Below are 12,315 nucleotides of genomic sequence, written 5' to 3'. Positions count from 1 at the left end.
ACAGTATTTTGATGTATTATACTATACATATCTGAAAAAAAAACAGATTGAACAGGTTCAGTTTAATTTCAGTACAGTGATGAAAGTTAATTGCAACAGTTGCTCAATTGTTCAGTGAACCATCTTCAGATGTAACTGCAGTATATGAAAAAATATATGTTCTTACTAAGTGATTTTAGGAACTTTGTGATTATGTATACAGTATCACCTTATTCAATCTCTTGCACTGTATCTGAAGAACAGCTGCCCCTGGCTCTTCATGCTTATAACTCACAGCACATAAAAATGCTGGGTCTACAATAGAGCTCAGCAGTGGTTCAGACAGGAAGCTCTTGAAATTCATCTACTGTGATGTGATCTTTGAATTGAACAGAAATCCCTCTTGTGGCTATGTGGAAGGTTGAGGAAGCCCTGGACAGAGAGGGAATTGTCTTTGTTAAGCCTGTTTATTTTACAACAATACCAAAAAAACATGCTGTGGCACACAGATATATGACATACTACAGGAGAGAAAAATACGCACTAGAGGTTATCTAGCTAATCAGGTTAAAGACAATTTTATGAACAATGGCTTATTTCAGTGATGTTATTGAAACTCAGCAGACATCAGTAGACTCCCATTGTGTGATGAGCTACAGTACTTACTTACAACCCCATCATCCAATGTCAATGCTTTTGGCTTTCTTTAACATGTGCTACTCTTTGGTTTTGTTTCATTTTGCATTTTTTAAATTTTTTTATGGAAAAACTAATCTTTTATGGAACAAATCAATGTATATTTCAAGGTTGGGGAAAAATAAACATTCCATATTTTTTGGACATAATCTTAATAAAATCCTTGGTGACCTTTAACATTAAATATAATATTAAATATACACTTGCTCTTTAAGTATACAGGGGCGTTTGTTTTTATTGTTGTTTAATGCGAAACTCATTCAAAATTATTGCTAAGTGATTTGGTTTGATTTGAAAATTTGGTTTGATAATGAAACAAAAGCACAACAGTTAAACAATTCTGAAAAAAGGTTTGCTTTGGGTATTGATTGAACTGCTGGTCAAATATCCCTTTTTTTGTAACAGGAACATGAGTGACAGGAGGTACTGATCACTCCTTATATTCTTCTAGTCACTTAATTTAGTGTATTTTTGAGCTTTTGATTATTTTTATGAAGTGTTGTACAATTTATGCTGACATTTATTTCAGCATACATAAAGCCATGTACTTGAACGTTATTCAAAACTCCAATTTGTTGGATATAAGATTTTAATTAGTTTTCTGAAATGCATGTGGTGCATATTTACAGACTTCCTTCCTAATTGAGCCACACATATTGCTTAAAAAGCAGTACTGTAATCGGTTCACAGGGAAGGTGTGTTTCTTGAAAATAAACGCCGAACACTTCAAGCTCTAAGTATACAAATATTAATAATAACTAATAATAAGTACTAACTACTGTATATTACTATGGTATTGTGTATAAGTGTAATTATTGGTTAATTTTGTAATGGAATATAAACTACAGAGTAAATACACTTCTATGTAAATGTCTTTGGTTACCTTGGACATAATCAGGAGTTTGACAATTTACTCAAAGCTTCCGGTAGTGTTTTCTACTATTATAACAAAAGCGTCATGAGTATTCATCACATTTACCATCAGATCAGACTGATTGATTGTGAGGTGTTCCTCTTCATTAGCAGGATGCTGTCTTCTTTATGCACCTGTAAAGCTAAATGGCTACTTTTTGTACTACAAATACAGATCTATCCAGATTAAGTGTTGAAAAAAGAGCTGGGCAATGCTAAATGTCTTTTACAGTGGTGTATACCCTGACGTCAATTACAGAACAACTATTTATGATATCATTGTAAATATGAGTAATTGCATATCTATTTTCCATGTACATAAAGTAAATCAATATGACATTTCACCTAATTTTTCATAGAAAAAAAACATATTTGTTTTTATCTATATACAGTACATTCCAGGTACAGTTTCTCCTGCATGGTATTTTAAAAAAGAAATATGTATTTGTTACATGTATTACAGTTACCATAGCACTTAAAAACCTCTGTGTTAAGGTGTAAGCACAAGTAGTAAGAAAAGAAGAAAAGAGAGAGGATTCATTGATGAGGCTGCTGGAAAGAAGACCTTTATCAGAGCACTTGACACCAAGAAGCCAGAGCTCTTTTTCTGTTCCAGTGGTAGTGTTGATGTGGAGACAGTCGGTGTATCACATCAAAGACTAGAGCCTGCAGTCCATCACTAGCATGGATGCCAAGTTAAAGTTAAGGCACGTACAACACCTTCAGGTGCTGGGGACCTTGTACAAACACAGGGGAACAAGAACAGAGAATTATGCTGAGGACGCAGTAAGTGGGCTACTGTAGGTCAGTATTTGTAAGAAAGTTCCTACCTAAAAAAGACCTAGAGGCATATATCTGGGAGAAATTTATAATGCGCCACGCATGTTTACAAATCTATTAGAATGGAAGGAAATGTCTATTGCTTCTCTGATAATCACACACATTCAAAATGCATTGAAGTTGATGTTATTTTGCTACAGACACATTCAATTCAAAAGACTACAAAAGAAGAATAAATTTAATAGTGCCTGACTAATTCTTGTAGAATTGCCTTTTTGATATCCTTCCTCTTCTCCAATTCTTTTTAGTTTAGTATGAGAACACCTCAAAGCCATTGTGACACTAGTCCATCAAGCATCATTCTCCACTGCTCTGTGTGATTAGTATTTTTATAGCTTGTCTTCTTGTTTTCATGTTCCAATTCCAGCTCTGTGACTCATTTTCTATTGCTCTTTGTAATCACTTACAAATAGGATGACCTAAACTGTACTTTCTCTCTGGTTTGTCATTAAGTTGGCAATTCCCTGTTTTGGGTAATTCCAGAAGAAACTTTACGCACAGGAATGTGATGTACAGTATAAAAGATGGCTTACCACTCCCAACATGTAGTACAAATAAATAATACAATATAGAAACTACATATATATAAAATACAGTATACATATAATATGGTACTTTGCCACATGCCTTTTCCCCAAATCCAGATTTTCCCCAAATCCAGTTTTTCCAGATTCCAGACACCGGAACAGTAGTTGTTATGTGATAACAGTACCCATAGGCAGTTATAGATTTAGATTCAGATTTATTCATTCCCCAAAACCTAATGTTAATGTGCAACATCTCCACAATGTTGGATTCCATATTAACATTTCATGGTTGGATTATGGATGTTGGATAATGATGTGATTATTCATACCCAGTTATGTAAACCACTTGTATCCTTGCTTTTGGAATGTACAACAATAAACAGCTCCTTGAACTTTCTGAAAAGCATCTTATCTGGGTCAGTGCGCTGATTTAACTTGGCACAAATATTTCTTTATTAAACACTGAGGTATACAAATTCAGCAAAATAATATATGCAACCACCAATAAGAGACAGACCACAACCTCTCCGCCTTTTAACTGTTGCATATGCCTGTATTTTTTTTCTTTCTCTGACATTTAAAACCCGTACCATGAGCAGATACAGTATTGTCATTAACCCATCTTTTAGTTCTCTCTGAAAAAAAAAAACTTAAACCTCAGAAACAAATGAACGCTTCTAACGCCCACACAATTAATTTCAGTGAATCGAAGAATATGTGGCTGGATATTTTTGAAGCTTCCTGTTGAGGGAATGAAGGACAGCGATACGAAACTCAGCTCACAAGCACAGCTACAGCGAACCTCAAAGCTCTACAGCCATCACTGCACTTTAAACAGGAAATGTTTATACAGAAAGATGGAAATCACCTGAAACAATTTGCAGGAGAAAGCTGTTTCCTGCCAAAAATATGGGTTGGACAGAAAATAAAGAGCTCATTACCCAAATCTTTACAATCTTCACACAAAAAGTAGATTTATTTATAAGGCTATGCATTAGCACATAAGAGCAGGCTCAACCCTGATGTCACCAATGGAAGTGACTTCACTATGAAGGCATTAAAAGCGGTGTTAAAAACAACAAAAGCCTTTAGTAGGCAGAGAAAGGAAATAAAATAAAATCGTTCTGTATGCCACACCAGATATGCCTAAAGCGCATTTAGAAATTGTCAGTAAACACTGAGATCTCCCCCATAAAAACTGAGTGAGATCTACAGTTAGGTATTTTTGTTTACTTTCTGTCAATGTGGATTTAGTGGCCCAGATAGGATTTCCTAAGTGGTTAGGCACAGCTGACCAGGGAACTATAGATCTTCTTGGATTCTGCATTGTATTCTGACGTCGTGATCGCGTCATCCTCACACGTTTTACACAAACACCCGACTTTTGTCCGCAACGTCGTGAAAGATATGCTGCCCTAAACTCATTTAATCCTTGTGTACAATATAAAAACGTCCTTCTCTTTTTTTCAGTCATGGCAGTAACACAGCTTACCCATGCAAATATCGAAACTGAAATATGATTAAAGCATTATTACAGTAAAAAAAAAAAGATCAAAGAAACTCATCTTGGTTTTTTACTCAGTCTTGTAGTTTCTCACAGTGAACGGGCAGTACTAGACGTGATACTCAACAGCGTCCCTGTGTTTCCACTGTAAAACGTAGCACAAGTGACTCTTTGGGGAAAGAAAGAATATTCCCAGAAGCTACAGTATGTGGTCATAAAGAAAACGCTACTATTAATTTGTAGAACAAAACAAGTGCGCTCAGGGGACTGTGATCTGAGTCTGACAGTATGCCCCTGTGCTATAACATTGCTATAATACTGCCACCGTGTGGTACGTTTAAACTGCAAATAACGCAGTACTGTAATCGAGACAGCGTGTTTACCAACAACACATACGCACACACACAAAAAAAAAAACAATTGTATAAGCAAAATAACTCGTCGAGACAGGACTTTAAAAAAAATCCCAGTCGTCGAGACGAAATGAAAACTTGGGTATTTTCCATGGATATGCTTTGAAAATTTCCCAGGATTTGAACTTCCCATTTTCACTCTGCTTTCCCTTTAGTCAACTACCACTAGTTTCTGATCTACGGTTTATGCCGTTTTAAACACATTATTTCTCTGAAGAAAAAGGAAAGAGCAAGCTAGATCGAAGATATTTCGATAGCATCAACGCCACTGCTGCGTTACTGTTGCTGGGATTGTAATTCAGTCAGATGTGAGGCGTGAGGACTCGGGTGCTGAGTAGGACGCAAACTGGCAATGTTTGTTTGACGATATATAATACAAAATCAACATAGCTGAGTTTCTGACGCTGAACGATCATAAAATCAGAACATCTCTCATACTGTATGTGTGAGGCCATGTGACATTTACCGGGTTTGACAGTTGGCTCTCTCAAACATTTCCTCCCAGGTCAATATACTGTATTGCTTCCCGATGCTGCCTTGTTGCCGAGACTCTCGCCCTGTTCAAAACCCTTCCAGAAGAATAAACACACACAGGCCACGACGAGACGTAATCTTACCTTGTATTGTTTACATTGTGGCAGATGCGACGCTTTCCACCAGGAACCTTAACTGACAGTTCCCAGAGCCCCAACTTCCAACAACTGGACGAAGACTGCCAAAATGTGAGAAAACTATTGTATCTAGCAGATAAAACGTTACGGAGTAAAGTTAAAAGATAGAATAAACAACAGCGGTGGTGATGGTGGTGGTGGTGGTGGTGATGATGATGATGATGATGATGATGCCAGGAGCGGACGGTTTAACTGAAACTCCTAGTTACTGTCCCTTTAAAACTTTCGGAAACACGTTTTCCGGGTTGCCCTGTCTCCGTGGCAACTAAAGGACGCTTCCTCGCGCATATACATAGGCGTGGTTTCGTGCCCCTGAGAAAACCGAGTAAATGGGAGGGTCTCAGAGCCTCCGGTTAATGGCTTTCGACGTATTCCGACTCTCGCGAGAGGGAAGTTTTTATCGTTTCCTAGCAACGATCTTTCAGGTACTCGGCAACATGGGCAGCCAGTGTCAGAACAGCACGGAGATCCTCGTAGCTGTTACCTGTTTCGTATTCATTAGCAAATCTCTCGTCGATCTGTCGTTTAATCTATTTTTTAATCTCCCAACGAAACCGGTTGTACTCGTAATTATTTGCTGTGATCAGTTTTATGTTTCTTTGTAATGTATTGAATGATCTCCCCACAAATTAAAATGAACAATATAGCTGTTTAAACATCCACTTCTTACCCATCTGTAGACACATGTATCAGAAAGGAAGAGGCTGAATCTCATGAGGAAGTCACTTAATATTTTTTATGCTTTTTAAAAAAAAAATCTGAGGTTATAGAATCTCCCGAGGTGGAAAACAAGATGGAGTTATCAAAAACAGTTCATATGGTAATACAATGTACTTACGATTTTAATTAGGAACCATATTCTATAATCACCACAGACTGTGTGGAAAAGAATAGGCATGGAAAGTGATGTAGTATTAAAATACATTTTTTTTAAAAAAAAGGACATGACCAACAAGTATTTTAAATTCTTAGGTTCGTTGGATGCTAGGAACTAGAAAAAAAATCTCTGTAACTGAAATTTAAACGAGTGACACGATTTAATTATTTTCTCACCATGGGAAAGTAATCGAATAGTATTTTATCCGTTCTCTGAGAACACTGCATCCTATTACGAGAAGCTACTCGCTGGGAAACCTCAAGGATCAGACTTAGGACCGCAGCTCCATGTAGCTGGGTCTCTTCTTAGCTTTATTATCTAGCAAAATTACTGATCTAGTTACTCAGACTCATCTCACCCCGTTTAATTAGCATGCGTGTGTCAGTTCTTGCATAGACAGGAGATACTGCTTCTTTGTGGGCTTGGGTGAGCAGGAACAGGACATCCTGTTAAATATATGTTTTCAGATTTGTTGAACGCGCTGCTTAAATACCCGATTCCTTATCCCGTGTGACTGGCAAAATGTGGTGGTGAAAACCACAAACACAAAATAAACAAAGTAAAAAAAAATTGAAAATGATGATTGTAGGGACCGTTTGTGTTTCATTTCCACTGAAGAATGAAACAGTGTATCTATTATTATATCATTTTGAGTAAAGTATTTGCCATGGCTTAATTTAGAAAGGGTTTCTCTTTTCCCCAGTACTGAATCAAGAGAGTCTCATGTCACATTCTGTTTGCCAATGTAGCTGCACTGCAATAAATTACTTAGAATATGAATCACAGACTTTTTTTTCTTAGCTTTGTACGTTTTTTTTTCATCCTCGCTACAGGGCTCACATTGGCGACTAGCATGCGCCGTTCATTATTCTTCGCTGTGCTTTAATCGTTCAGATGTAACAAAATGATCATGCTCATTTTAACTGCGTCGCTGGTGCTTTGATTGGGAAAAAAAGATACAGTGAAATGACTGACTCATTCTTCATAGTCTCTTGAACATCTGCAGAACTAAGGAAGTCAGAAGACTCAGCCCTTTGTTTACAAGTAGATTTGTACGATTGAAGTAGGCGTGTAGATGGTGAGAAAGAGTGCTTTTTAAATTTCAACCCATTCATTCTGTTGAGCTATGACTTGACTAGCTCTTACACAGTACTCAGAGGCATGTGCTCTAGCAGTTTTCTGAAACAGCTATGTGAGAAGGTGTTAAGGAGGTATTAAATATTCCCTTTATTTGCCTTACGTCATAACAATATGTGCTTTAATTATGTAAGAGTGATTCTGTTCATTTCTGATCAGTGCAATTTGAAAAAACGAACCTCATCACCAAAATTCCTGAAGTTTGAACATCTTTTGCTAGAGGGCACTAGTGACCTTTCAGAACATACTCGCAACACTGAATTAGGTGAGAAACAATACCCTTGTACAGAAACTGACTCTCCCCCTTTACTCTCCGTCGTTCAAGCCGTGCAAACTGCAAACCTCGCAGAGATGTTGCCTACCGTGTTTTCCAGATATGTATCAAAATATAGCGATTAATTCATTCAGTATATGCAGTTAAACATGAAATAAACTGTGCTGAAAAGTTGCGCGTATTCTCCCCCAAAATATTAGGTCAGAATTAATAAAAACACTACGTTGTGTTCAAATGCTTGCGGTTCTGCAAGTTCTTCGCTTAAGCACAAAGGTCGGCCAGGCGTGTCTTCCACAGGATGAGTAAGCGGGGATGTTTTCTCCGTGCAAGTGAAAACTAAAGGCAGACTGCTTTTAAAGCCATTGCACAATTTTGGTTTAATATTTTTGTGTTTGACATGAGTTCCCAGAATTCTAGTGCTCGCATCAGAATAAGGATTAAACTTTTTCTTTTAACCGGAATGCTGAGATTTGATTTGAGGATCTGCGAATTGTGCAGTGCTATTATACAGTATTACCAATCCCATACTGAATAACGTTTATGAGACAAGACGGTTCCGACGAGGTATAAATATGACCCCTATACGGGGCAGGAGGCAGAAGTATGAAATTGTGGGGCTGGATAATTACTACCATCAGACACCTCCTCACATTTGTATATGATGTGCTAAAGAGAAGCCTTCCTTACTGGTGTTTTGATTGGGATTATGGATGTGTTTTTCTCACACTTGATTATATGCAGCGCACTTTTCACCGTGACAGATCTCAGATATCTGAGGCTATAGAGTGTGCTTAACGTACATGCGGCATCACTGATTCCCCAGTCTTCTCCGGCTTGACATTGAAAACCTTTGGGAAGGTCTTGGATGTGGAAAAAGAGCACTCCAGTGTCCAGTGTAGTACAAATGGTAGAAAGCACAGATGTTAATAATAAGCAACATTTGACAATGAGTCCATTAGATTTGGTAAAAGTGATGGATTAGCTACTATATCATTTCATATTGGCTGCTCATACCTGTATATGTTTTTCTAAATTCCAAGTTTGGTTTCTTCTCACCCATTTTAATATGTTTTAATAACAGTTAAACCTGTAATAATAATAGAGATCACAATTGCAGGTTTTGAGTAAATTATTAATGCTCATATACTCTTCATACATGTAATTCTTGGCTGGATCTTAGATATGTAAAGATCTATATTACAGATGTATATTACAATGCACTGTAGATGACAAACAACTTGTGTCATACAGTATAACTACCAATTTTTTTTTAAATACTCTGTCATTTTGCTACAGTACCCAAGAATGATAAATCACTGCTGAGTAACACTTTTTGATGTAATTGATTTTTTCTGGGTTTTTATGTTGATTACAAGGCACGTCATTATTGTATAATTCAATAGCATTATTTCACCACCTCCACAAACAGTGTTATTAAACCTGCGTAGCATTAATCTTATTAAATCAAAGCCCTTTGACTCTATCAGCAGCCAGTGTCCGTGAGGATTTTGCTTTGTTAGCTGGGACAAATAAGTTTACACCATCAAAAAGCAATTAACTTCTAATACGACTGGAAAAGAAGAAATGCGACAAGATATGTTAACTATTTCTTGTTTCAGCATTGAAAAGGTGGAACATAGTAATTATGTTAGTATTTTGTCCTTGCATTTCTATATGTGTGTCAGACTAGGCACATGGACTTCAGTCTGTGGTCTGGTGCTCTGCCTGCTGTGTTAATCTTGTGGGGTTTTTTTCAGAGGTGATTTTCCATCATGAAGTGATGCTCATTAATGATGCCTTGACGAGCAGCTGCATTCCTTCTGTTGTAAGTTTACTTTCATTCTGTATTGCTTTGATCAGCAACAGCTTTTCATGCAGTAACGTGGGAGGGAGATACTTCTCCCAATATAACGAATTGGTAGCAAATGTATATGTGGGCAATTGAATCTGATGTAAGTATGTAAAATCTGCTTCAGAGAACTGAATCCTACATTAAATCTGGCACATTCTACAGGTATGATCCACAGAATATCTGATGTAGGTAAATTGATAAGCTCCAGACTGTTGAATGTCAAGCCAAAATGCCCCACTTCTTGTCACGAATTGCACATGGGCATGTTAGCACTCCCACATTCCCACGAGCTCTTCTCTCCCTAAATGTCCATGCACCAATCTTCTCAGCACTATTTAAACCCTCACTAGTCTTCCCTTCCTCGCTCACGATTGAGGTCTCCTCCCTGAGCTGCGTCCTCGTACGTTACCTACCCTGCTTTGCTTGTTGTTTGATCCCTGGAATTCTGACTCAACGCCTTCCTTCGACCACGTCTTCACCTCCCGGTTTGGTACCGGCGAACTCCCGACGCCTTCCCGGATTTTGGACCCCAGCTCTTGTACTCGACCACGTCTTTGCCTACGGACTCAACTCCTAACCTTCGCTATCAGAGGTGCCTCGCATAGGATCCCAATCTACCGAGGTCCGGCTGAGCTTGACACTTGCCAATTTTGTGTCAATTTTATGTTGGATGCTGGACTTAGTCTTCCCACTGTTATTGTCTGGGATGCTCACAGTAAGCAATGTCTAAACTGGTGAAACGATATAGCCAAAAATAGTCTGTCAAGGACAGGACTCAATCTGGGAGACCACAAGTCATGATACTTTCCAAGATTGATGGGGGAGTGTCTGGTCACTATAGAACTCCACTTACAGTATAATGACTTAGTGATCCACGAAAAAAGACAATACACCTACAGTAAATGTGGGTGATGCACCAGTATTGATTTCAGTTGCAGTATTTCACAACTCCCCTTGATATTCTCAGATGTCCACAGAAAGACATGGCAGCTGACAAGGCTGTGTTGAGAAATCCAGTGACTTCTTTCAACCTCAATTGTACTTCAAGTATTATTTTTTTGTTATTTGCTAACTACTACAAAAGATATATATTATATGGGATAAACCATCGAGGCAAACCACTGAATTGTCAAATTAGCCAGGTCTTCTGTTACCTTTCTTGATTCAGCAGGGGTCCATGGCCCCAACAGCCAAAGCCTCTTGTAAAGTCACCTATATTGTGATGAACCAGCTTTGCCATAACACAGCACGATGAAGAATGTGCTTCTAGTTCACAGTCCCCAGGTGACGCCAGATATTCCACAAGATGAGTTTTTCCCTCTAGTTTAGACACAACTATCGAGCATACCATTCTCTAATATTTTGCTAGTACAGTATATAAAATAATACAAATGATAATATAATCCTGCAGAATACAAAATAGCTTTTCTTAGGAGCATTGATGCACTTCTGTGAGATTCATTAGACAGAAAGTGAGTAGGGAGTTGTGCTGCAACTCTGTTATTGATGACAGCCAGGGAAATGAGTACATTACGTTCATCAGAACTAATGGTATTTCATTATGATAAGCACTGCCACACAGAGAGTGGTTTGATGGGAAGGCTTCAGGGAGGAGAAGTGCTCCAGCTTTAAAATGTTTCATAAACAACATTTAAGAGAAGTTTTACAATATGTATATATTTTTATATTTCATGTTGAATGTTCTGTAGGTGTTCAAGGCTACATTTTATTTTGCCCTGAAAGGAACAATTGATGCTAGAATAACTTAAAAAAAAACCCAACCTTTATTAGTAAGTATGTTTGCAATATGTATCTGCACAGAGTTAAGCCCTACGTTGAAGCTTAAGGTTTGCTTCAAATAAAATATCACTTCAAGAAAATCATTCCCCGCTGTAGTTTTGTAAAATCATTATTGAGCAGTTTATTGGATTGTTTTTGTAAGAATTGAGACGTCAATAAAATAATAATTAGGATAACCAGTACGTGTAATGAAAATAATTCATCACAGATGATTAAATAAATCTTATGTAGTGATAGAGAATATAAGATGGGTTCAACCATTGTCCTGTCACATAATGTTGACTTCTTGCTCTCTTAAGATAATACATTGCTGTATGAGAGACGTACAGGCCGCAATGAAGATAAAATAAGCAAACTGATATCTGACCAGTTTGTTTCAAGCATTACTAACACTTTCTACATTGTATATTAGAATTACTGGATACTCTTCAGACATCACCATGTTTTAGAATAAAATATTGTTTTTGTATTGTATAAAAAACAACCATTCAGTATTTATTTTACTTTTACAGGCAACCAGTTTAGAATAAGATTATCTTTCACTTTGTGGTAAAATGTTAAAATGACAATTGTATCTCTAGATCACAACAAATAAAAGGGCATGAAGGGCCTATGAGGGTTGTGCAAAGCTTTGATGTTGCATCCCTGTATTTGCACAGCAGTCAATAGGTTTTTTTATTGTACAGAAGCTCAACAACAGAGTATACAAACAGATAATCCAATTTAGCTTCTAAATGTTGTTGTACAGATTTTTACCATCAGTGTAAAACCATACTGAATGGTTGTTGTCATATGTGCAAAGTCTTTTAGTTATTACTCAGCAAGTATTGTGA

General features: G+C 37.4%; 1 protein-coding gene across 3 annotated transcripts in view; it reads right to left on the bottom strand.

The window, feature by feature from the left end:
* Positions 1-5,855, bottom strand: part of ikzf2 (IKAROS family zinc finger 2) — a 60,149-nt gene extending 54,294 nt beyond the window's left edge. For 2 of the 3 annotated variants that reach the window (XM_015358594.2, XM_015358597.2), the window contains exon 1: positions 5,489-5,851. The gene's annotated coding sequence lies outside the window, so the exon portion shown is untranslated. Of the gene's footprint in view, positions 1-5,488 lie in introns of all 3 variants that reach the window. The other variant, XM_015358582.2, reaches the window with a different exon arrangement.
* Positions 5,856-12,315: the final 6,460 nt, after the last annotated feature.

The sequence above is a fragment of the Lepisosteus oculatus genome, chromosome 12 (genome assembly GCF_040954835.1).
Source record: "Lepisosteus oculatus isolate fLepOcu1 chromosome 12, fLepOcu1.hap2, whole genome shotgun sequence".
Taxonomy (NCBI): Eukaryota; Metazoa; Chordata; class Actinopteri; order Semionotiformes; family Lepisosteidae; genus Lepisosteus; species Lepisosteus oculatus.
Note: the sequence above shows the minus strand (reverse complement) of the source record. Positions and strands in the feature narration are given on the sequence as shown.